The following is a 24,669-nucleotide window of genomic DNA, read 5'->3' on the forward strand; positions in this document are numbered from 1 at the left end:
GGGTGCATGTGTCTTTTTGAATTATGGTTTTCTCTGGGTATATGCCCAGTAGTGGGATTGCTGGATCATATGGTAATTCTATTTTTGGTTTTTTAAAGAACCTCCATACTGTTCTCCATAGTGGCTGTATCAATTTACATTCCCACCAACAGTACAAGAGGGTTCCCTTTTCTCCACAGCCTCTTCAGCATTTGTTGTTTGTAGACTTTCTGATGATGCCCATTCTAACTGGTGTGAGGTGATACCTCATTGTAGTTTTGATTTTCATTTCTCTAATAATTAGTGATGTTGAGCAGCTTTTCATGTGTTTCTTGGCCATCTGTATGTCTTCTTTGGAGAATTGTCTATTTAGGTCTTCTGCCCATTTTTGGATTGGGTTGTTTGTTTCTTTAATATTGAGCTGCATGAGCTGTTTGTATATTCTGGAAATTAATCCTTTGTCCATTGATTCGTCTGCAAATATTTTCTCCCATTCTGAGGGTTGTCTTTTGGTCTTGTTTATGGTTTCCTTTGCAGTGCAAAAGCTTTGAAGTTTCATTAGGTCCCATTTGTTTATTTCCGTTTTTATTTCCTCTACTCTAGGAGGTAGATCAAAAAAGATCTTGTTGTGATTTATGTCAAAGAGTGTTCTTCCTATGTTTTCCTCTAAGGGTTTTATAGTGTCCAGTCTTACATTTAGGTCTTGGATCCATTTTGAGTTTATTTTTGTGTATGGTGTTAGGGAGTGTTCTAATTTCATTCTTTTATATGTAGCTGTCCAGTTTTCCCAGCTCCACTTATTGAAGAGACTGTCTTTTCTCCCTTGTATAGCCTTGCTTCCTTTGTCATAAATTAGTTGACCATATGTGTGTGGGTTTATCTCTGGGCTTTCTATCTTTTTCCATTGATCTGTGTTTCTGTTTTTGTGCCAGTACCATATTGTCTTGATTACTGTAGCTTTGTAGTATAGTCTGAAGTCAGGGAGTCTGATTCCTCCAGCTCCATTTTTTTCCCCCTCAAGACTGCTTTGGCTATTTGGGGTCTTTTGTGTCTCCATACAAATTTTAATATTTTTTTGTTCTAGTTCTGTAAAAATTGCTATTGGTAATTTGATAGGGATTACACTGAATCTGTAGATTGCTTTGGGCAGTATAGTCATTTTCACAATATTGATTCTTCCAATCAAAGTACATGGTATATATCTCCATCTGTTGGTATCTTTAATTTCTTTCATCAGTGTCTTATAGTTTTCTGCATACAGGTCTTTTGTTTCCCTAGGTAAGTTTATTCTTAGGTATTTTATTCTTTTTGTTGCAGTGGTAAATGGGATTGTTCCTTAATTTCTCCTTCAGATTTTTCATAATTAGTGTATAGGAATGCAAGAGATTTCTGTGCATTTATTTTGTATCCTGCAACTTTACCAAATTCATTGATTTTTGTTTATATTTGTTTAATGCCACCAGTTTTCTGGTGGCATTTTTAGGATTCTCTATGTATAGTATCATGTCATCTGCAAACCATGACAGTTTGACTTCTTTTCCAATTTGGATTCCTTTTATTTCTTTTTCTTCTCTGATTGCCATGGTTAGGACTTCCAAAACTATGTTGAATAAGAGTGGTGAGAGTGGACATCCTTGTCTTGTTCCTGATCTTAGAGGAAATGCTTTCAGCTTTTCACCATTGAGAATGATGTTTGCTGTGAGTTTGTTGTATATGACCTTTATTATGTTGAGGTAGGTTCCCTCTATGCCCACTTTTTGTAGAGTTTTTATCATACATGGGTGTGGAATTTTGTCAAAAGTTTTTTCTGCATCTATTAAGATGATCCTATGGTTTTTCTTCTTCAATTTGTTAGTATGGTGTATCACATTGATTGATTTGTATATACTGATGAATCCTTGCATCCCTGGGATAAATCCCACTTGATCATGGCGTATGATCCTTTTAATGTATTGTTGGATTCTGTTTGCTAGTATTTTGTTGAGGATTTTTGCATTTATATTCATCAGTGATACTGGTCTGTAATTTTCTTTTTTTGTAGTATCTTTGTCTGGTTTTGGTATCAGGGAGATGGTGCCTCATACAATGAGTTTGGGAATGTTCCTTCCTCTGCAATTTTTTGGAAGATTTTTAGAAGGATGGGTGTTAGCTCTTCTCTAAATGTTTGATAGAATTCACCTGTGAAGCCATCTGGTCCTAGACTTTTGTTTGTTGAAAGATTTTTAATCACATTTTCAATTTCATTACTTGTGATTGGTCTTTTCACATTTTCTATTTCTTCCTGGTTTAGTCTTGGAAGGTTATACCTTTCTAGGATTTTGTCTGTTTCTTCTAGGTTGTCCATTTTGTTGGCATAGAGTTGCTTGTAGTAGTCTCTTAGGGTGCCTTGTGTTTCTGCGGTGTCTGTTGTAACTTCTTCTTTTTCATTTCTAATTTTATTGATTTGAGTCCTCTCCCTCTTTTTCTTGGTGAGTCTGGCTAATGGTTTATCAATTTTGTTTATCTTCTCAAAGAACCAGGTTTTCGTTTTATTGCTTTGCTATTGTTTTCTTTGTTTCTCTTTCATTTATTTCTACTCTGATCTTTATGATTTCTTTCCTTCTGCTAACTTTGGGTTTTGTTTGTACTTCTTTCTCTAGTTCTTTTAGATGTAACGTTAGACTGTTTATTTGAGATTTTTATTGTTTCTTGAGGTAGGCTTGTATAGCTATAAACTTCCCTCTTAGAACTGCTTTTGCTGCATCCCATAGGTTTTGGATTGTCGTGTTTTCATTGTCATTTGTTTCTAGGTATGTTTTGATTTCCTCTTTGATTTCTTCAGTGATTTCTTGGTTATTTAGTAATGTATTGTTTAGCCTCCATGTGTTTAGCCTCCATGTGTTTAGCCTCCATTTCCGATTTTTTCCCTGTAATTCATTTCTAATCTTATAGTGTTGTGGTCAGAAAAGATGCTTGATATGATTTCAATTTTCTTAAATTTACTGAGGCTTGATATTTGACCCAGGATGTGATCTATCCTGGAGAATGTTCCGTGCGCACTTGAGAAGAAAGTGTAATCTGCTGTTTTTGGATGGAATGTCCTATAAATATCAATTAAATCTATCTGGTCTGTTGTGTCATTCAAAGCTTCTGTTTCCTTATTTATTTTCATTTCAGATGATCTGTCCATTGGTGTAAGTGAGGTGTTAAAGTCCCCCACTATTACTGTGTTACTGTCAATTTCCTCTTTAAAGCTGTGAGCAGTTGCCTTATGTATTGAGGTGCTCCTATGTCGGGTGCATATATATTTATAATTGTTACATCTTCTTCTTGGATTGATCCTTTGATCATTATGTAGTGACCTTCCTTGTCTCTTGTAACATTCTTTATTTTAAAGTCTATTTTATCTGATATGAGTATTGCTACTCCAGCTTTCTTTTGATTTCCATTTGCACAGAATATCTTTTTCCATCCCCTCACTCTCAGTCTGTATGTGTCCCTAGGTCTGAAGTGGGTCTCTTGTAGACAGCATATGTATGGGTCTTGTTTTTGTATCCATTCAGCAAGCCTGTGTCTTTTGGTTGGAGCATTTAATCCATTTACGTTTAAGGTAATTATTGGTATGTATGTTCCTATGACCATTTTCATAATTGTTTTGTGTTTACTTTTCTAGGTCCTTTTCTTCTCTTGTTTTTCCCACTTAGAGAAGTTCCTTTAGCATTTTTTGTAGAGCTGGTTTGGTGGTGCTGAATTCTCTTAGGTTTTGCTTGTCTGTAAAGCTTTTGATTTCTCCATGGAATCTGAATGAGATCCTTGCCAGGTATAGTAATCTTGGTTGTCGGTTCTTCCCTTTCATCACTTTAAGTATATCATGCCACTCTCTTCTGGCTTGTAGAGTTTCTGCTGAGAAATCAGCTGTTAACCTTATGGGAGTTCCCTTGTATGTTATTTGTCGTTTTTCCCTTGCTGCTTTCAATAATTTTTCTTTGTGTTTAATTTTTGCCAATTTGATTACTGTGTGTCTCAGCATGTTTCTACTCAGGTTTATCCTGTATGGAACTCTCTGTGCTTCCTGCAGTTGGGTGGCTATTTTCTTTCCCATGTTGGGGAAGTTTTTGACTATAATCTCTTCAAATATTTCCTTGGGTCCTTTCTCTCTCTCTTCTCCTTCTGGGACCCCTATAATGCGAATGTTGTTGCGTTTAATGTTGTCCCAGAGGTCTCTCAGGCTGTCTTCATTTCTTTTCATTCTTTTTTCTTTATTCTGTCCCACAGCAGTGAATTCCACCATTCTGTCTTCCAGGTCCCTTATCTGTTCTTCTGCCTCAGTTATTCTGCTATTGATTCCTTCTAGTGTAGTTTTCATTTCAGTTATTTTATTGTTAATCTCTGTTTTTTTATTCTTTAATTATTCTAGGTCTTTGTAAAACATTTCTTGCATCTTCTTGATCTTTGTCTCCATTCTTTTTCCAAGGTCCTGGATCATCTTCACTATCATTATTCTGAATTCTTTTTCTGGGAGGTTGCCTATCTCCATTTCTTTTAGTTGTTTTTCTGGGGTTTTATATTGTTCCTTCATCTGGTACATAGCCCTCTGCCTTTTCATATTGTCTATCTTCCTGTGAATGTGGTTTTTGTTCCACAGGTTGCAGGATTGTAGTTCTCCTTGCTTCTGCTGTCTGCCCTCTGGTGGATGAGGCTATCTAAGAGGCTTGTGTAAGTTTCCTGATGGGAGGGACTGGTGGTGGCTAGAGCTCGGCATATGGGATCTTAATTCCGTTACCAGAGATCGAACCCGTGCCCCTTGCAGTGGAAGTGCAGAGTCCTAAGCACTTGACTGCCAGGGAATTCCCCCTAGATGTGTATTTATAAGCACATTTCTTATGATAAAACACCTATCTTAAAATATCCATCTGTTTTTGGCTATTCCATGAATGATCTACTTTTAAAGACTGAAACTTTGATCAAGTATTTTATATCACCTTCTCAATGGAGTGACCACCATTCTTATTCCTACCCAAATCTTGCAATCCCAATCTCCCTCACCCTATTTTACATTTTTCCCCATAGGCACAGAGCACTTTATTATATTCTATGTGGTTCAATTATTTTTTATGTTTGTTATTTAACATCTGTTTTCCTCAGCTAGAAAGAGCTACCTGAGGGCAGGTATCTTTGTTTGGTTCACTAGTGTATCCTAAGTGCTTGGAATAGCACTTGGCTTAATAGTACTTAGACTTAATAAATCTTTATTGGACGAATGAATGAACTGATCCCATAGGATTAATTCTTTAAATCTTTCCCCTCTCTGTAATGAAAACACAGTTATGTTTGAGGACATAGGACTTTCTATGTGCCCTCATATGGGTTCTAGTTCCTCTACCCCTAGTTAACCAGGTTACTCATATCAGTTCAGCTGAGATGATACTTTCCTTGATAAAAGTGAAATTAAGTGCTGCTGAAATTTGATCCCCAACATAATGAGAAATATTAAAACAGCAAAAGAACACAGTGTTTGAAGATAGAGTATGATTGTCCAAAGAATTTTATGTCGACAAATCAAAATATCAGCTTCCAAGTGTCTGGTGGGGCTTAATTTTATTTCTCTTGCTAAGAAAGCTGTAGCCATTTATACCTATGTTCATTTCTCAATAGGCAGTCACTAAATTTCTTGACTGGATCTGGAAACACTTACTAAACTCTGTGTGTGTGTGTGTGTGTGTGTGTGTGTGTGTGTGTGTGTGTGTGTATGTGTATGTGTGTTCAGTTGGAGGTAGGGGAGTGTGTTGTAATAGGGCCAGATTCCAATTTTCAAGTGGTGTACTTCATACAACACTGTCACATGTGGAGCTACCCAATATCTTATATTTGACTTCAGATTTTGTTCTTATCTTAACTAAACACCTTAAATATATATAGATGCAGATATAGGTATAGTTATAAATAGTGAAAGAGAGAGAGAAGTGAACAGACCTTCAGTGTACAATTTCATGAGTTTTGATAAATGACCCATATGACCACAATTGTAATGAAGATGCTGAACATTTCTGTCACTCCAGAAAGTTTCTTTGTGCTTATTTCCAAATAATTCCCAAACCTATAGGCAACCATTGCTGATTTCAATCACTTTAGGTTTAATTTGAATTCTTTTGAATTTCATATACATGGAGTTATGTAGTGTATACTCTGTATCTGGCTTCTTTTGCTAAATATAAAATTTTAAAATTCATTCACATTGTTATGTGTATCAGTAGTTAATAAAAAATTTTAAGTGGTATTTAGTTATGTAAATATAGCCCTATTTGTTTATTCTGTCTTCTGTTGATGGGCATTTGAATTGTTTGCAGTTTTTGGTTGTTATGTAAAGAGCTACTTGAGCAACTCTTTTTGCGGACATAATGGACATATTTTTCACAAACATACATTTTCATTCATCTTAGGTAAATATGTAGGTGTGGAACTGCTGTGTCAGGGTAGATGAATTCTTAGCTCTATAAGTAAGTGTCAAACTTAACATTAAAAGAAACTGACAAACCTGATGCCTTTTTATTACTATAATAATATGAGAGCTGCCCAGCTGCATCCTACAGCCATTATTTTGATATAGCAAATTTTCTTAGTTTTAATACCTTCTGTTATGAATTTCTAAAAATAGACTGAACTAATTGGCATACTATTACATAAGACTTAACTTAAGTCTTATGTAATTCAAATATAGGATAATTCAAATATAGGGTAAAATAGTGTAAATTTTTTTTTTTTTATGTGCCTGTGTAATACGTTGCATCCCTACAGGGCATATGTCTGGTTAAGACATGATTCTGTAGGATGCTGCTCTAGGTCCTTTTATCTTGACTATAATAGTTGGGAAGGATCCAGCTAGTAGAGGTTTCTATATATTATAATACCAAGAACTGTATGGAGATGTTATCAATGGTGAGTTGAGAAGGCTAAGCTCACAGTATGTATGAGAACTATGGGGGGGACAGGGTTTTCTTTTCCCCATATCCTCTTTCCTTCATTTATCTCAGGTAATTGATGTGATTTTATTTATTTGTATTATTTATTTCTTTTCAAAATTTATTTTATTGAAGTATAGTTGATTTACAGTGTTAATTTCCACTGTACATGCAAAATGATTGTTATATGTATATATACATTCTTTTTCATATTCTGCAAGTTAATTAGACAAGTGCTAAGGCTATAACTGCTGTTTTGTGGATTGGTATATTGAAATTACTTGTGAATTAGGAATGTTTTAAAATTAATAATAATTAAGGCAGTAATGTGTATATATGGATGTTCCAGTACCTATGAAGTGCCCAGTGAGCCTCTTTCCAATTGTATCCTTCTTCCTTCTCTGCCTCCAGGAATAATTACAATCTTGAATTTTGTGGTTAGCATTTCCTTAGTTTTCTTTACAGGCTTACCTTCTATGTTCTCATGTAATATATAGCTTACATTCACATGTTTTTGACATTTGTATGAAAGGAAACACATTGTATGTATCCTGAGACTTGCTTTGTTCACTTTTAATTTTAGATTTATTCATATTGATGCATGTAGTTATAGTTCATTCATTTGTTCTTTGAGCATTTGGTAGTTCATATCTCCTCTTGGTAAAAATTTGAATTGTTTCTAGTTTTTCTTTTCCTTGCTGTTAAAAACAATGATGTTCTAATAAGTTTATACATGTCACCTGGTGAATATGTACATGCAAAACTCTCTAGAGTATAATCTTTGGAGTGGAAATTGATGGGACATGCGGATTTCCATTTTTCTAGATTTTTTTTGCTAGATAATTGTTTTTTGCTAGACAATTTTTTGCTAGACAAATTGTTTTCCAAAGTAGTCATATTAATTTATACTCTCACCAATAGTGTATTAAAAATTCCCTTTGTGTCACCACTTCTTATTGTTTGCTTTTAAATTTTTTTGTCAGTTTGGTACATTTAAAATGGAATCTCATGGTTCGATTTACATTTTCCTGATTACTAATGAGAGTAGAGTGCCTTTTTTAATTTTGTATTTGTATTTCTGCTTCTGTGAAGTGTCTGCTTGCTTTTTGCCCATTTTTCTAATAGGTTTTTCTTTTTCTTATTATTTGTACGTTTTCTTCTTTAACTCCTTTGTGGATTATATGTGTTGCAAATCACTTCTCCTAGTTCTTAATTTTAAAGTAGATGAATTTATCAATCTTTTCCTTTGGGATCCATGTTGCTTTGTCCTGTTAAAAAAAAATTCTTCCTTGTCTGGAGTTCATAAAGAAATTCACCTATATTTTCTTCCAGAAAATTTTCAAGTTTTCCTCTTTTTATTTACATCCTTGAATTTTATTTTTTTTTCCATATGAAAAACCATTTGTTCCAGCACAATTTACTGCCTGGTCCTTCCTGTTCCTCTATTTCTATCACATATGATGTTTGTACCTATGCATAGAACATATACGTATGTCCTTGGACTGTCTGCTGAGATCTATTTTTCTCTTCTTGTGCTAATATCACACTGTCACATTTGGTTACAAAATACTAAGCATTATTGCAGCAATAAGTAACTGAATAACCTCTTTAAACATTCCCTCCTTTGTAGTCTTTAGAAAAGTTTGCATGAAATTAGAATGGTTTGTTCTTTGAACATTTGGTAGAAACTTGCCTGTAAAGCCATCTGGGTATGAAGATGCTCAATTACTGATTAAACTCATTTTGTTAGAGGAATTTTCAGGTTGTTATAGTGTTAATATTCTTTTACATTTTCATTCTCTGTTGCATCTGTAGTATGTTCTTATTTTAATCACATTTTAGTTTAATTGTGCTTTCTTTCTCTTTCTTTTTTTCCCTTGATTAATATTGCTAAGATTGTCAGTTTAGTATTCTTTTTAAAAACCAACTTATGGCTTATTTAGTTTTCTTTATTATACCTTTATTGTCTATTTAAATTAATCTTTGTCCTTATTGTCTTTTATTTGAATTTCTTTGAGCTTATTATATTGTTCTTTTTTTTTTTTTTTTTTTTTTTTTTTTTTTTTGCGGTATGCGGACCTCTCAGTGTTGTGGCCTCTCCCGTTGTGGAGCACAGGCTCTGGACACACAGGCTCAGTGGCCATGGCTCACGGGCCTAGCCACTCTGCGGCATGTGGGATCTTCCTGGACCGGGGCAAGAACCCGTGTCCCCTGCATCTGCAGAGGGACTCTCAACCACTGCACCACCAGGGAAGCCCTCTTTTTCTTTTTTTAAAATTGAAGTATAGTTGATTTGTAATGTTTCAGGTTACAGTAAAGTGATTCAGATATATGTGTGTGTATATATATATATATAATATATATGTATATATGCTCTTTTTAGATTCTTTTCCATTATAGATTATTACAAGATATTGAATATAGCTTCCTGTGCTATACAGTAGGTCCTTGTTATTTATCTGTTTATATATATAGTAGTGTGTATCTGTTAATCCCCAATTCCTAATTTATCCTTATATCGTCTTTTTTGATGATATTTTAAATTGAAACCTTTTTAAATTGAAAGCTTAGATTACTATATTAGTTTTTAGCTATTCTTATTTAGTAATATAATCATTTCTGACTACTCATTTATCTCTAAGTACCATTTTAGCTGTATCTCACAAGTAACAATATGTGGGAATTTTCTCTTTTGTTTAGTTATAAGCATTTTCTCATTTCATGTGATTTCTTTTTTGACCTTTTATTTCTTCAGCAACATTCAACACAGATTTTTTTGTGTACCTACTATGTGACAGGGTCTTTTCTATAGCTTTGGGATATGTCAATTAAAACAAATACACAGAAGGACAGAGAATTTTATGGTAGTGAGGTGATTAGTACCTGCCCATATATCTTCAGCTTATCTTTGCGGGGGGGTCACTTGCAGACAGTTTCTGTACATGCTGATGTCTTCCTGCATCTCTCAGCCTGAGGATGTTCTCCCGTCACAGAAGCAAGCTTGGCCATGTGGGAAGTCTAGAAATACAGTAGAGTTAGTGCTCAGGGATATGGGATGAATCTGAACCACACCTCACCCAGTCTTCCTGAACTGTGTGGGATGGAGCCTGTTTTTCCAGTGGTAACCTGCTCAGTATCACATACTATATTGACTTTCTTTGCTTTCCTCTCTCACTTCCCAACCCCTCACTGTGCTTTCTGGTATTGTCTTTCAAATGAACTTCTTGCATTCATATCTTTATTTCAGGGTCTGGTTGAAACAAACATTTATGAAGGTTACATTGTGGAGGGGCAGGTGAGAAACAGTAGATGTAACAAATAAGTAAATTACACAATATTTTACAAGGGGGTAAATACTATGTGAAAAGAAAACGGTAGAGCAGGGTAAAGAGTTACTTGGAGAGATAGATGAGGGTTTGTAATTTTATGTATTTATTTAATTAGCTCTGCCTTCCAGGTCATTTCTAAGACCCTCTTCCCCACCTGGAACCAGATGCTGCTGTTAAATGACTTGGTGCTTTACGGAGACCAGAGGAATTGATGGGGTCCCTGCCTTTAGTGGTTGTGCAGCTGTATGACAACAGAGCAGTGGTGAGTGTCTCTGGGGCAGTACTAACTATGCTTTGCTAAAAATGCCTCATTCAATTAACTTACTTTATTTTTTTAAATTGAGATATAATTGACATACAACATTATATTAGTTTCAGGTATACAATAGAATGATTTGATATACGTATATATTGTGACCTGATCACCACATTAGTTAAAATCCATCACCAAACAGGTGATGGTTTTTTGGTATGTGATAAGAACTTTTAAGGTCTATTCTTTTAGCAACTTTTAAATATATAATACAGGATTATGTAACTGTAGTCACCCTGCTGTACATTACATCCTCATGACATTTATTATAACGAGGAAGTTTGTACCTTTTGATGACTTTCACCCATCTCACCCACCCCAGACCCCCAGCCTCTGGCAACCACCAATCTGTTCTCTGTATCTATGAGGTTTTCTGGTTTGTTTATTTCTTTGTTGTTTTTAAAATATTCCACATGTAAGTGATATCATAACAGTATTTGTCTTTCTCTGACGTATTTCACTTAGCATAATGCCCTCAGGGCCCATCCATGCTGTTGCTAAAGGCAAGATTTCATTATTTTTCTATGGCTGAATAATATTCCATTGTATATATATGCTACTTCTTTATAAAGATAAACTTTATCTTTTCATCTCTTGATGGACACTTAGGTTGTTTCCATGTCTCGACTATTGTAAATAATGCTGCAGTGAACATGGGGGTGCAGATGTAATTTTAAGTTACTGTTCTTGTTTTTTCTGAAGTTTTATATTGGGTGATCTGGGTAGGCTTCACTGAGATAGTAGCATTTAAGCAAAGACTAAGGAAGTGACAAATTTAGTCATATGGTTCTCTGGGGGAGGATCATTCCAGCTAGAGATGCCGTCTGTGCATAGCCTAAGGGGAAGAAGGGGCTTGGTGTGTTTGAGGGACAGCAGGGACCTCAGTATGGCTGGATGAGCATCATGGAACCTAGGAGGAAAGAAGGATAAAAAGGTACTGGAATCAGCTCATGTGAAGTCTTTTAGGCCATTAGATGCATTTTGGTTTTTACTCTGAGTGAGATGGGGAGCCACTGAGATTTTGTGAAAAGGAATGGCATGATTGGCTGTAAGTTTTAAAAGGACCTCTGGGGCTACTGGGGTGGGAATGGCCTCTAGAGGGCCAACAGTAGCTCAAGATATGTTTAGAGGCCATTATCATATTTCAGATGACAGATAAAGTGGTTCGCTTGAGAGTAGGGACACCGAAGATGTTGGGTAGTGGTTACTCTCCAAATATTTTGAAGGTAGAGCCAAACAGATTTCCAGATCATTGATCTCTGGGATGTGAGAGGAAAGAAAGGGGTCAAGGATGAGTCCAGAATTTGGCTTTAGCTATATACTAGGATGTACAAGGCTGTGGGTGGAACAGGATTGGGGGAGAAGATCTTAGATATGTAACTTTGAGGTGTCAGAATATAGATATTTAAAGGCCAAGATCGGATGACATCACCACGTGTATGAATGTAAAGGAAGAGAATAAAGGTCAAAGATCTAAGCCACTGACCACTCCAGCCATGAAGAGATTGGTGAGAGGAGGAGAAATTTGCAAAATAGATCTAGAAGGAATGATCAGAGGAGTAGATTATGGTGTCCTGGGAGTCAAGTAAAGAAGTATTTCAAGGAGCAACTGTACTAAATACCACTGAGTAGTCATAATGGACGAGGAATGAGAACTGGACATTGAATTTTTTTCCATTTTTATTGAGATATACTTGACATACAGCACTATATGAATTTAAGATGTACAGCGTAATGATTTGACTTACATATATTGTGAAATGATTAATAAGTTTAGTTGACATCCATCATCTCATACAGATACAGAAGAAAAGAAAGAAAAAAATGGTTTTTTCCTTGTAATGAGAGTTCTTAGGATTTATTCTTATACCAACTTTGAAATATGATATATAGCAGTTATACCTCTCCTCTATTCTCTGTGGAGAATTTTCTTCTGGAGCTGTAATTAGACATGTTCTAGACCTTTTCATTTTATTTCCATGCCACTTTACCTCTATTTCACAGTTCACTTTAAAAATTCTGAGGAGCATATAGTTTAATATTTTTAGCTCTGTTTATTTTTTATCTAATTTGCTCTTAACCCACTTGTATTAGTCAATTAGTCTAGGGTATGCTGCAGAGACATTTAAATCCTAAACTCTTAATGGCTTTAAACATGAAGTTTATTTCTCATTCATACAAATCCCTCTGACTATCCAGCAGTTTTGTAGAACAACTCCCTTTCATGCTGGGATCCAGGAATCCAGTTGGCTTGCATGTTGTGGCTTTACCATTTCAACATGGGGATTCAGGGTGTGCCACAGCAGGGAAAGAGAGAGTATGGAGAACTCATGACTGTTTGTAAGTGCTTCAGACCAGAAGGGACACATATGACTTCTGCTAATAGCCTGTTAGCCAGAAATAATCACCTTGGCAACAAACTAATTTCAAAGGGGGCTGTAAAATTTAGAGGAACAAAATTTAGAGGAATAATAATAATGACCTCTGCAAAACTTTTAAATTTCTATGTTAACTTAATGATTTTATTAGCCATATAAAATTATATGTACAGCCTAATAAATGATTATAAATTTATGAAATGATTATAAATTTATAAATTATACATTCTCTTATATAACTCTACCGAGGTTAAGAACGTTATTAGCACTCTAAAGCCCACCGTTTGCCTTTCCTCTTCATAATCTTCCCACCTCCAAAGGTAACCATCAACCTGACTTTTACGGTAACCGTATCCTTACTGTTCTTTATAGTTTTCCACTTATAAATGAATCCCTAATAATATAGTTTAGTTTTGCCTGTTTTGGACGTTATATATACTATATGTTTTGTTTTGTTTTTTGCTTATGTCATGTGGTTCATCTGTGTTCTTGCATGTAGTTGTAGTTAGTTGATTCCATTTGTCAGCTATGGATGGACATTTAGATAGTTTCCCAGTTTTTTGTTTGTATGTTTGTTTGGTTGTTTTGGTGTCATGAACAATGCTGCTATAACCATTGTCACATAGTGTCCTAGTATAATGAACATGAATTCCTCTTGAGTATTTATACATTAATGGAATTGTTAGATCATAGGTAGGGGGTATTTTCCATTCTAATAGATAAAGCCAAGCATTTCCAAAGAGTGTGTCTTAATTTGTTCTCTTACCAGCTGTATGTGAGAATATGAGATTCCCCTTGCTCTACATGCTTGCCAAATTTGACATTGTCAGACTTGAAAATTTGCCAACTGTGTTTTGGTATGTAATGGTGTGTTATTATGTTTTTACTTGTTACTTCCCTGAGTACTAGTAAGATTGAACACTTTTTGATGTGTTCATTGGCCAACTGTGTTGTCTTTTTTTCCAGTTTTATTGAGATATAATTGACATACAGCATGGTATAAGTTTAAGGTGTACAGATTTGACTTACATCATGAAATGATTAACACAATAAATTTAGTGAATGTTCATCATCTTATATAGATATAAAATTAAAGAAATAGAAAAAAATTTATTTCTTGTGATGAGAACTCTTAGAATTTATTCTCTCAACTTTCACATGTAACATACAGCAGTGTTAATTATATTTATCATGTTGTACACTACATCCCTAGTCATCATTTATTTATAACTGGGAGTTTGTACCTTTTGACCACCTTCATTCAATTGCCCCTACCCCATCCCTACCTCTGATAACCACAAATCTGATCTCTTTTTCTATGAGTTTGTTTGTTTGTTTGTTTTTCAAGTATAATTGACATACAACACTGTGTTAGTTACTGTTACACAACATGGTGATTTGATATTTCTATACATTGTTTAATTATCACCGCAATGTCTAGTTACTGTCACCATACAAAGATATTACATAGTTATTGACTATGTTCCCCACACTACACATAGCCATATATATATATATATATATACACATATATATGTATATATGATTATTTTAAGTTGCTGACCTCTTAAGTTCAAATGTATTTTAACAACCCTGCACTTTTTTTTTTTTTTTGGTGGTACGCGGACCTCTCACTGTTGTGGTCTCTCCCGTTGCGGAGCACAGGCTCCGGACGCACAGGCTCAGCGGCCATGGCTCACGGGCCCAGCCGCTCTGCGGCATGTGGGATCTTCCCGGACCAGGGCATGAACCTGTGTCCCCCGCATCGGCAGGCGGACTCTCAACCACTGCGCCACCAGGGAAGCCCCAACCCTGCACTTTTATCCACCCTTCATGTTTACTGTTTTGGAAGTCATATTTTACGTTGTTTTGTTTTGTGTATCCCTTTACTTATTGCAGATATAGATGATTTTACTACTTTTGTCTTTTAACCTTCCTACTAGCTTTATATACGGCTGACTTACTGCCTTTCCTGTATATTTGCCTTTACTACTGAGATTTTTCCTGGTGGGCAGGGCTGGGTTCCAGAGCTAATTAAATGGCATTCCAAAATAGAGCTTGCCAGCACCGATGTCCTCGTAGTGGAACAAGCTCCCCAAAATGGCTGCCACCAGTGTCTGTGTCCCTGGGATGAGCTTCCATTGCCTCCTGCCTCTCCAGGAGGCTCTGCAAGGGTACATCTGACCCAGGCTCCTTTCAGATTATTGCTTCTGCCCTGGATCCCAAAGTGTGTGAAGTTTTGTATGCACCCTTTAAGAGTGGAGTCTATTATCCCACAGCCCTCTGGGTCTCCTGAAAGTAAGCCATGCTAGCCTTCAAAGCCAAACATTCTGGGGGCCTATCTTCCCAGTGCAGGACCCCTGGGCTGGAGAACCAGATGTGGAGCTCGAAACCCTCACTCTTTGGGGAGAACCTCTGCAATTGTAAACATCCTCCTGTTTGTGGGTCGTGCACCAGGCGGTATGGGTCTTGACTATACTGTGTCTCCATCCCTCTAACCCATCTCACTGTGGTTCCTTCTTTATAACTTTAGCTGTAGAAGATCTTTTCTGCTAGTCTTTTGGTTTTTCTCATCACTAGTTGCTCTGTAAATAGTTGTAATTTTGGTGTGCCCACGGGAGGTGGTGAGCTTAGGGTTTTCCTGAGCCATCTTGGCTACTCCCACTGTATTTCCTTTTTCACTTTTATTTATTTATTTATTTATTTATTTATTTATTTATTTATTTATTTATTTATTTTGTGATCTGCCTGTTCAAGTCTTGTCTATTTTTTAAATAACTAGGTTGTCTTTTTTTTATTTCAGCAGTTAAAAAATTTTTTTGAATCCCTTCTAGATATATGCCTCATGTCAGCTCATTTAAACCTTTGAATAGAGTAAACATGTTTACTTAAGTGTTTTTATCTGAATATTCTAATATCTACTCTGTAAGTGGATCTGATCTTGTTATTTCTACTAACTTTTTGCTCATGGTAGCTTGATTCATCATGTGTTTGTTTGTTTGTTTTTTATTGTGAATTCATGTTCCTTGGGAGTTTATCTGTGGAAATTCTTTCAGATTTTGGTTTTAAGACATTTTCTTCCAGAGCACTTGAGTTGCCTCCACTCGGTGCCAAGATGTACTACTAATTCATGACCACTTTAAATTATTGGCTAAGGCTAGTGGGGAGCTGCAGAAGCAAGTAATATGATTTTTACTCCAGTCCAATTGCGATTAGTCTTCTGGTTAAGAATTTTCAGGACAGGTGATCATTCCTCCTCAGCCCTAATGGATAAGGTACTGGAAATGAAATAGGCAGATATCTTTATTTCCTTCTTGTGCAGTATCTTTAAATAATTCCAGTTTATTCTTTCACTAATATGTCAGCTCTAGGGGATTTTGCTTTTTGTGAGAGTCTCTGATACAACTTCCCACTTGGTATAGTCCCTACATTTACCCCTGTTCTTTAGTCACACAGCCTGGTAAACATGAAGCTCTGGGCCTCTAGGGGTCAGCAGATGTTCCCATGACAGATACCGACATAAGCATTTTGTTCGCTGTCAGATTCTGCTTCTTATCACTTTCTCCACCTCTGAGGATTGCTCTCAATTTCTCATCAGTTATTCTATGCAGTTGTAGAGGTTTCTTTTCTATTCTTTCTTTCTGCTCCCCTACCCCACAAGGAATCCAGCTTTTTGAAATATTCTGTACTATGAGGACTTTTCATGAAATCTTATGTTTCTTATTGTGTAAAAATAAGTGAAGTATTTTTTTTCTTAAATAAGCTATAGATTCAAGATAATCATTATAAAATATCACTCTCCCTTGCCTTATGTTATTTCTTGAATGGGATGGAAATTGTTGGGGTTAATCCTAACAGATTAGAAATGTCCATGTGAGTGGGTCATATGGGCCAGAGGGGAGAATACTTGAAAATTAATAATAGGGAGGGAAGCTGGCTGAGATGATGCTACCTTCATATTACACTTATTTCACCTTAGATGTCATTAAGAGGAACTAGGAAGGGAAAATATTTTGATTGGTATTGCAAGTGATTTCACAAATTGCCTGCTTAAATTTAAAGATGGAGGAAATTAGAATAGAATTCATTTTGTTTGGAAATAGTGTGTTTAATATATTATTTAAGGTCAATTTAACAAATAATAAAATGTGCACAGTTGTCTTACAGATACTGTTGACTAACGTGAACACTCACTTGCCAGTGCAGTGGGTCCCTAATCTATATAATTTAACAACACATAGGAATTATTGGTCTAAAAAACTTTTATTATTAATGCAAAATGACCAATTTTGAATTTTGAGTTGTTTTTAGCTAGCAGTTGAAATTTATTCAAGAACATCTCTGGCTGTTTAAATATTGTTTAAGTTCCACTTTTAAAAATAAATCCATTAAACAGTAAAGTTCTTCATATGTTTTCATCTAAACAAAAACATATAAGGAGAGATTATTTTTTAACATTTCTGAAGCACAGTTTAAAATCTAGATGTAACTGCTAAAAGATAATTCTGGTATTGTAATTTTAATTGTCCTTTTACTGATTTCTATTTCCTAAATTATATAATTTAAATTTTTAATGTATAATAAACCTGGTTTTTAAGAAACAATTTTACGTAAGTGGAAGGCAAGTATATAAACCCTTATTATATAATACCACTTTCATTGCAGGTTAAAAATGGTTAGGCTTGAAGCTCAAGAGCAAATCATCTTTTATAAAAGAAAAATGAATTTTAATATGATTTAATAATTTCCTTTTTAGTTCCTTATCCACAAATTAAATATTAAATAAAACATTTACTTTGTAACTTAAGTTTAATTTATAAAACATGCCCATAGTATTATTAAATTTATTATATACTTTATTGTTTTTGGCTGGGACATTCTATGACAATAATTATGTAGTGTTGACTTGTGTATATTATTGTACAGATTTTATGGGTAGCACTATCTTTTTTTGTGTGTGTGTGTGGTACGCGGGCCTCTCACTGCTGTGGCCTCTCCCATTGCAGAGCACAGGCTCTGGACGCGCAAGCTCAGCGGCCATGGCTCACGGGCCTAGCCACTCTGCGGCATGTGGGCTCCTCCCAAACTGGGGCACAAACCCGTGTCCCCTGCATCTGCAGGCGGACTCTCAACCACTGCGCCACCAGGGAAACCCGGTAGCACTATCTTGTAAAGAACTTTTTCCCTATTAAGAAGTTAAGTGAGTTAAAAATGAATGCTAATATTTATTTTAAAATAGCCAATAAAGCAAACTTTTCCTTTTAGTCAGTTTTTCAATGAAACTATATTTTTTAAATTACTGGTTTATACTACTTCAGCCAGGACAAAATGTATTAAGAGTAGAATTTATATAACCAGTGGAAGAGACATTGATAGGAATTTTACCTTCTAAGGACTATTAAGTGTGGAGAAAACTTCCTGATTAAATGTTACTTAAGCTCCACTTAAAAAAATAAATCCATTAAATGATATTCCCTTGGGGCAGAGTGCTAATTGTTCTCCAGTAACCATCTCTCATTCTTCTTTTATAGAAATAACATCCCCCAGCCAAAGTTGTAACTGGGCACACAGCCATACAACTTGATCACCTTTCCCAGCCTCCCTGATAGCCAGACATGAGCTGCAGATACGTCTCTGCCACAAAAGTGTGCATGCAAGTGATATGTACAGCATTCTGGTCATATTCTCTGTAAAGAAAATTTCTTGCACTTCATTTTCTCTTCTTCCTCTCCTGATAGTCTGACATGCAGATAAGATGTTGCAGAGATAGTTCTAGACACACACAGTAGGGTAGAACCCCAAAGGACAGCAAGACAAGAACGAAGGACCTGGGTCCTTGGAGACCTTGTGGGACTGAACTTGCCTTTCTATCTACCAATTCTGCCTGGGACCACCTACCAGTTCTAGACTGTTAGAGAAGAAAGAAAAGAACTTCTGTCTTGACTGAGCCGATTGAGCCACTGTTTTTTTTTTTTTTTTAGATGTTAGGGGTAGGAGTTAATTAATTAATTAATTTTTGCTTTGTTGGGTCTTTCAGTGTGACGGCTTTCTCTAGTTGTGGCAAGCGGGGGCCACTCTTCATCACGGTGTTTGGGCCTCTCACTATTGCAGCCTCTCTTGTTGAGGAGCACAGGCTCCAGACGCGCAGGCTCAGTAGTTGTGGCTCATGGGCCTAGTTGCTCTGCGGCATGTGAGATCCTCCCAGACCAGGGCTCGAACCCATGTTCCCTGCATTAGCAGGCAGATTCTCAACCACTGTGCCACCAGGGAAGCCTGAGCCACTGTATTTTTGAGTCTCTTATAAATATACCTGTTTAGTCTATATCCTAACAATACATCTAAAAATAAGCTAATACAACTTCTGTGTCTGTCCTGTTTGGTAGGGTCATCATCACCTTGTGGTTGTTGAGCATTTTAAATATGGCTAGTGAGATTGAGGAACTGAATCTTATTGTATTTAATTTAATTTTAATTCATTTAAATTTAAATAGCCCATGTAGTTAGTGGGTACCATATTGGACAACACAACTCTAAAATTTTAGACATTATGTATACAACTAATAAATGAAATTTTATACATTTATCAGATTAAAGTTTTACAGGGACAAAAACATTGTTTACAAAAATTCTTTTTAAATGAAATAACAGTAGACCCTTGAACAACACAGGTTTAAACTGTGTGAGTCCAATTATACATGGATTTTTTTCACTAAATGCATACTACAGTACCACAATATCTGTGGATGGCTGAACCTATAGATTTGGAACTCCTTATACAAAGAGCTGACTGTAAAGTTATACATGAATTTTTGACTTGATAGACAGTCAGTGCCCCTAACCCCTGAGTTGTTCAAGGGTAAACCGTACAGTTGACATACAATATCATGTTAGTTTCAGGTGTACTACATAGTGATTTGACATTTGCATACATTATGAAGTGATCACGAAAATAGGTCTAGTAACCCTCTGTTTTGGTTATAGTAGCTTACAGTATAGTTTGAAATCATTGAGAGTGCTACTTCCAGTTTTGTTCTTCTTCAAGATTGCTTTGCCTATTTGGGGTCTTTTGTGTTCCCATACAAATTTTACAATTATCTGGTATAGCTCTATGAAAAATGCCATTGGTATTTTGATAGGAATTGTATTGAATCTATAGAATTGGATAGTATGGTCAGTTTAACAATATTAATTCTTCTAGTCCATGAACATAGTATATCTTTCCATATTTTGTGTTTTCTTCAATTTCTTTCAGCAAGGTCTTATAGCTTTCTGAGTACCAGCTTTTACCTCCTTGGTTAAATTTATTCTTGGATATTTTACTCTTTTTGACACAATTATAAATTGTATTATTTTCTTAATTTCTCTTTCTAATAGTCCATAGTTAGTGTAAAGAAATTCAACAGATTTCTGTATATTAATATTTTTATCCTGCAACATTATTGAATTCATTGATGACCTTTAATAGTTTTTAGGTGGTGTCTTTAGGATTTTCTATATATATATTGTCATGTCATCTGCAAACAGAGACAGTTTTACTTCTTCCTTTTTAATTTGGATTCCTTTTGTTTCTTTTTCTTGTCTGATTGCTCTGGCTAGGACTTCCGATATTATGTTGAGTAAAAGTGGCAGGTGTGAGATGCTTGTCTTGTTCTTGATCTTAAAGGAAATGCCTTCAAGTTTTCACCAGTAAGCATGATGTTAGCTAAGGGACCTAATGAATTTCGTAAAGTAGCAGGTCCTAAGGGACCTGTGTGAGGTGATACCTCATTGTAGTTTTGATTTGCATTTCTCTAATGATTAGTGATGTTGAGCATCCTTTCATGTGTTTGTTGGCAATCTGTATGTCTCCTTTGAGAAATGTCTATTTAGAACTTCTGCCCATTTATGGATTGGGTTGTTTGTTTTTTTGATTTTGACCTGCATGAGCTGCTTGTGTATTTTGGAGATTAATCCATTGTCAATTGCTTCATTTGCAAATATTTTCTCCCATTCTGAGAGTTGTCTTTTCATCTTATTTATGGTTTCCTTTTCTGTGCAAAAGCTTTTAAGTTTCATTAGGTCCTATTTGTTTATTTTTCTTTTTATATCCATTTCTCTAGGGGGTGGGTCAAAAAGGATCTTGCTGTGATGTATGTCATAGAGTGTTCTGCCTATGTTTTCCTCTTAGAGTTTTATAGTGTCTGGCCTTACATTTAGGTCTTTAATCCATTTTGAGTTTATTTTTTGTTTGGTGTTAGGGAGTGTTCTAATTTCATTCTTTTACATGTAGCTGTCCAGTTTTTCCTAGCACCACTTACTGAAGAGGCTGTCTTTTCTCCATTGTATAATCTTGGCTTCTTTATCAAAGATAAGGTGACCATATGTGCGTGGGTTTATCTCTGGGCTTTCTATCCTGTTCCATTCATCTATATTTCTGTTTTTGTGCCAGTACCATGCTGTCCTGATTGCTGTAGCTTTGTAGTATAGTCTGAAGTCCGGGAGCTTGATTCCTCGAGCTCTGTTTTTCTTTCTCAAGATTGCTTTGGATATTCAAGGTCTTTTGTGTTTCCATATAAATTGTGAAATTTTTTGTCGTAGTTCTGTGAAAAATGCCATTGGTAGTTTGATAGGAATTGCATTGAATCTGTAGATTGCTTTGTGTAGTATAGTCGTTTTCACAATGTTGATTCTTCCAATCCAAGAGCATGGTATATCTCTCCATCTGTTTGTATCATGGTTAGTTTCTTTCATCAGTGTCTTAAAGTTTTCTGCATACAGGTCTTTTGTCTCCTTTGGTAGGTTTATTCCTAGGTATTTGACTCTTTTTGTTGCAGTGGTAAATGGGAGTGTTTCCTTAATTTCACTTTCAGATTTTTCATCATTAGTATATAGGGATGCAATAGATTTCTGGGCATTAATTTTGTATCCTGCTACTTTACCAAATTAATTGATTAACTCTAGTAATTTTCTGGTAGCGTCTTTAGGATTCTGTATGTATAGTATCATGCCATCTGCAAATAGTGACAGCTTTACTTCTTCTTTTCCGATTTGGATTCATTTTATTTCTCTTTCTTCTCTGATTGCTGTAGCTAAAACTTCCAAAACTATGTTGAATAATAGTGGTGAGAGCGGGCAACCTTGTGTTGTTCCTGATCTTAGGGGAAATGATTTCAGTTTTTCACCATTGAGCATGATGTTGGCTGTGGGTTTGTAATATATGGCCTTTATTATGTTGATGTAGGTTCCCTCTATGCCTACTTTCTGGAGAGTTTTTTATCATAAGTGGGTGTTGAATTTTGTTGAAAGCTTTTTCTGCATCTATTGAATGAGATTATCATATGTTTTTTTTAATCCTTCATTTTTGTTAATTTGATGTATCACAGTGATTTTTGTATATTGAACAATCCTTCCATTCTTGGGATAAACCCCACTGGCTCATGGTGTATGATCCTTTTAATGTGCTGTTGGATTCTGTTGGCTAGTATTTTGTTGAGGATCTTTGTATCTATGTTCATCAGTGATATTGGACTGTAATTTTCTTTCTTTGTGACACCTTTGTCTCATTTTGGTATCAGGGTGGTGGTGGTCTCGTAGAATGAATTTGGGAGTCTTTCTCCCTCTGCTGTATTTTGGAAGAGTTTGAGAAGGATAGGTGTTAGCTTTTCTCTAAATGTTTGCTAGAATTTGCCTGTTAAGCCACATGGTCCTGGGCTTATGTTTGTTGGAAGATTTTTAATCACAGTTTCAATTTCAGTGCTTGTGATTGGTCTGTTCATATTTTCTATTTCTTCCTGGTTCTGTCTTGGAAGGTTGTATGTTTCTAAGAATTTGTCCAGGGCTTCCCTGGTGGCACAGTGGTGGAGAGTCCACCTGCTGATTCAGGGGACGTGGGTTCGTGCCCTGGTCTGGGAAGATCCCACATGCTGCGGAGCGGCTGGGCCCGTGAGCCATGGCCACTGACCCTGCACGCCCGGAACCTGTGCTCCATGAAGGGAGGGGCCACAACAGTGAGAGGCCCACCGTGTAAAAAAAAAAAAAAAAAAAAAAAAAATTTGTCCATTTCTTTCAGGTTATCCATTTAATTGCCATATAGTTGCTTGAAGTAGTCTCTTATGATCCTTTGTATTTCTGTGGTGTCAGTTGTAATTTCTCCAGTTTCATTTTTCTAACTTTAGTGATTTGAATCCTCTCCGTTTTTGTCTTCATGTGCTAGGCTAAAGTTTTATCAATTTTGTATATCTTCTCAAATAACCAACTTTTAGTTTTATTGATCTTAGCTGTTGTTTTCTTCATTTCTATTTTATTTATTTCTCATCTGATCTTTATGATTTCTTTCCTCTAACTAACTTTGGCGTTTTCTTTTTTTGTTCTTCTTTCTCTAGTTGCTTTATGTGTAAGGTTAAATCATTCATTTGATATTTTTCTTGTTTCTTGAGGTGAAATTCAATTACTATAGACTTCCCTCTTAGAACTGCTTTTGCTGCATCCCATAGGTTTTGGTTCATTGTGTTTTCATTTTCATTTGTCTCTGTATGTTTTGACTTCCAGTTTGATTTGTTCAGTGATCTCTTGGTTATTTAGTAGTGTATTGTTTAGCCTCCATATATTTGTAGTTTTTTTTACAGTATTTTTTCTGTAATTGATATCTAATCTCACAGTGTTCAGGTTGGAAAAGATGCTTGATACGAGTTCAGTTTTCTTTCTTTTTAAAAAAAAAAAATTTACAGGCATTTATTTATTTATTTAATTTAAAAACATCTTTATTGGAGTATAATTGCTTTACAATGGTGTGTTAGTTTCTGCTGTTTAACAAAGTGAGTCAGCTATATATATACATATATCCCCATGTCCTCTCCCACTTGTGTTAGTATTCTTAAGTTTTCCAAGGCTTGATTTGTGACCCAAAACATGATCTATCCTGGAGAATGTTCCATGTACACTTGAGAAGAAAGTGTATTCTGCTGCTTTTGGGTGGAATGTCCTATAAATATCAATTAAGTCTATCTGGTCTATTGTGTCATTTAAAGCTTGTGTTTCCTTATTTATTTTCTGTCTGGATGATCTGTCCATTGGTGTATGTGGGGTTTTAAAGTCCCCCACTATTATTGTGTTAGTGTAGATTTCCCCTTTTATGGCTATTAACATCTGCCTTATGTATTGTGGTGCTCCTCTGTTGGGTGCATAAATATTTACAATTGTTATATCTTCTTGTATTGATTCCTTGATCTTTATGTAGTGTCCTTGCTTGTATCTTGTAACAGTCTTTATTTATAGTCTATTTTGTCTGATCTGAGTATTGCTACTCCAGCTTTCTTTTGATTTCCATTTGCATGGAATATCTTTTTCCATCCCTTCACTTTCAGTCTGTATGTGTCCCTAGGTCTGAAGTGGGTCTCTTGTAGATAACATATATATGGACCTTGTTTTTGTATCCATTCAGCCAGTCTGTGTCTTTTGGTTTGAGCATTTAATCCGTTTACTTTCAGGGTAATAATTGATATGTATGTTCCTATTACCATTTTCTTAATTCTTTTGGGTTTGTTATTGTAGATCTTTTCCTGCTCTTGTGTTTCCTGCCTAAAGAAGTTCCTTTAGCATTTGTTGTAAAGCTGGTTTGTTGGTGCTGAATTCTCTTAGCTTTTGTTTGTATGTAAGGGTTTTGATTTCTCTATTGAATCTGAATGAGATTCTTGCTTGGTAGAGTAATCATGGTTTTAGGTTTTTCCCTTTCATCACTTTAAATATATCCTGAC

Source organism: Kogia breviceps, chromosome 11, assembly GCF_026419965.1.
Source record: "Kogia breviceps isolate mKogBre1 chromosome 11, mKogBre1 haplotype 1, whole genome shotgun sequence".
NCBI classification, from domain to species: Eukaryota; Metazoa; Chordata; class Mammalia; order Artiodactyla; family Physeteridae; genus Kogia; species Kogia breviceps.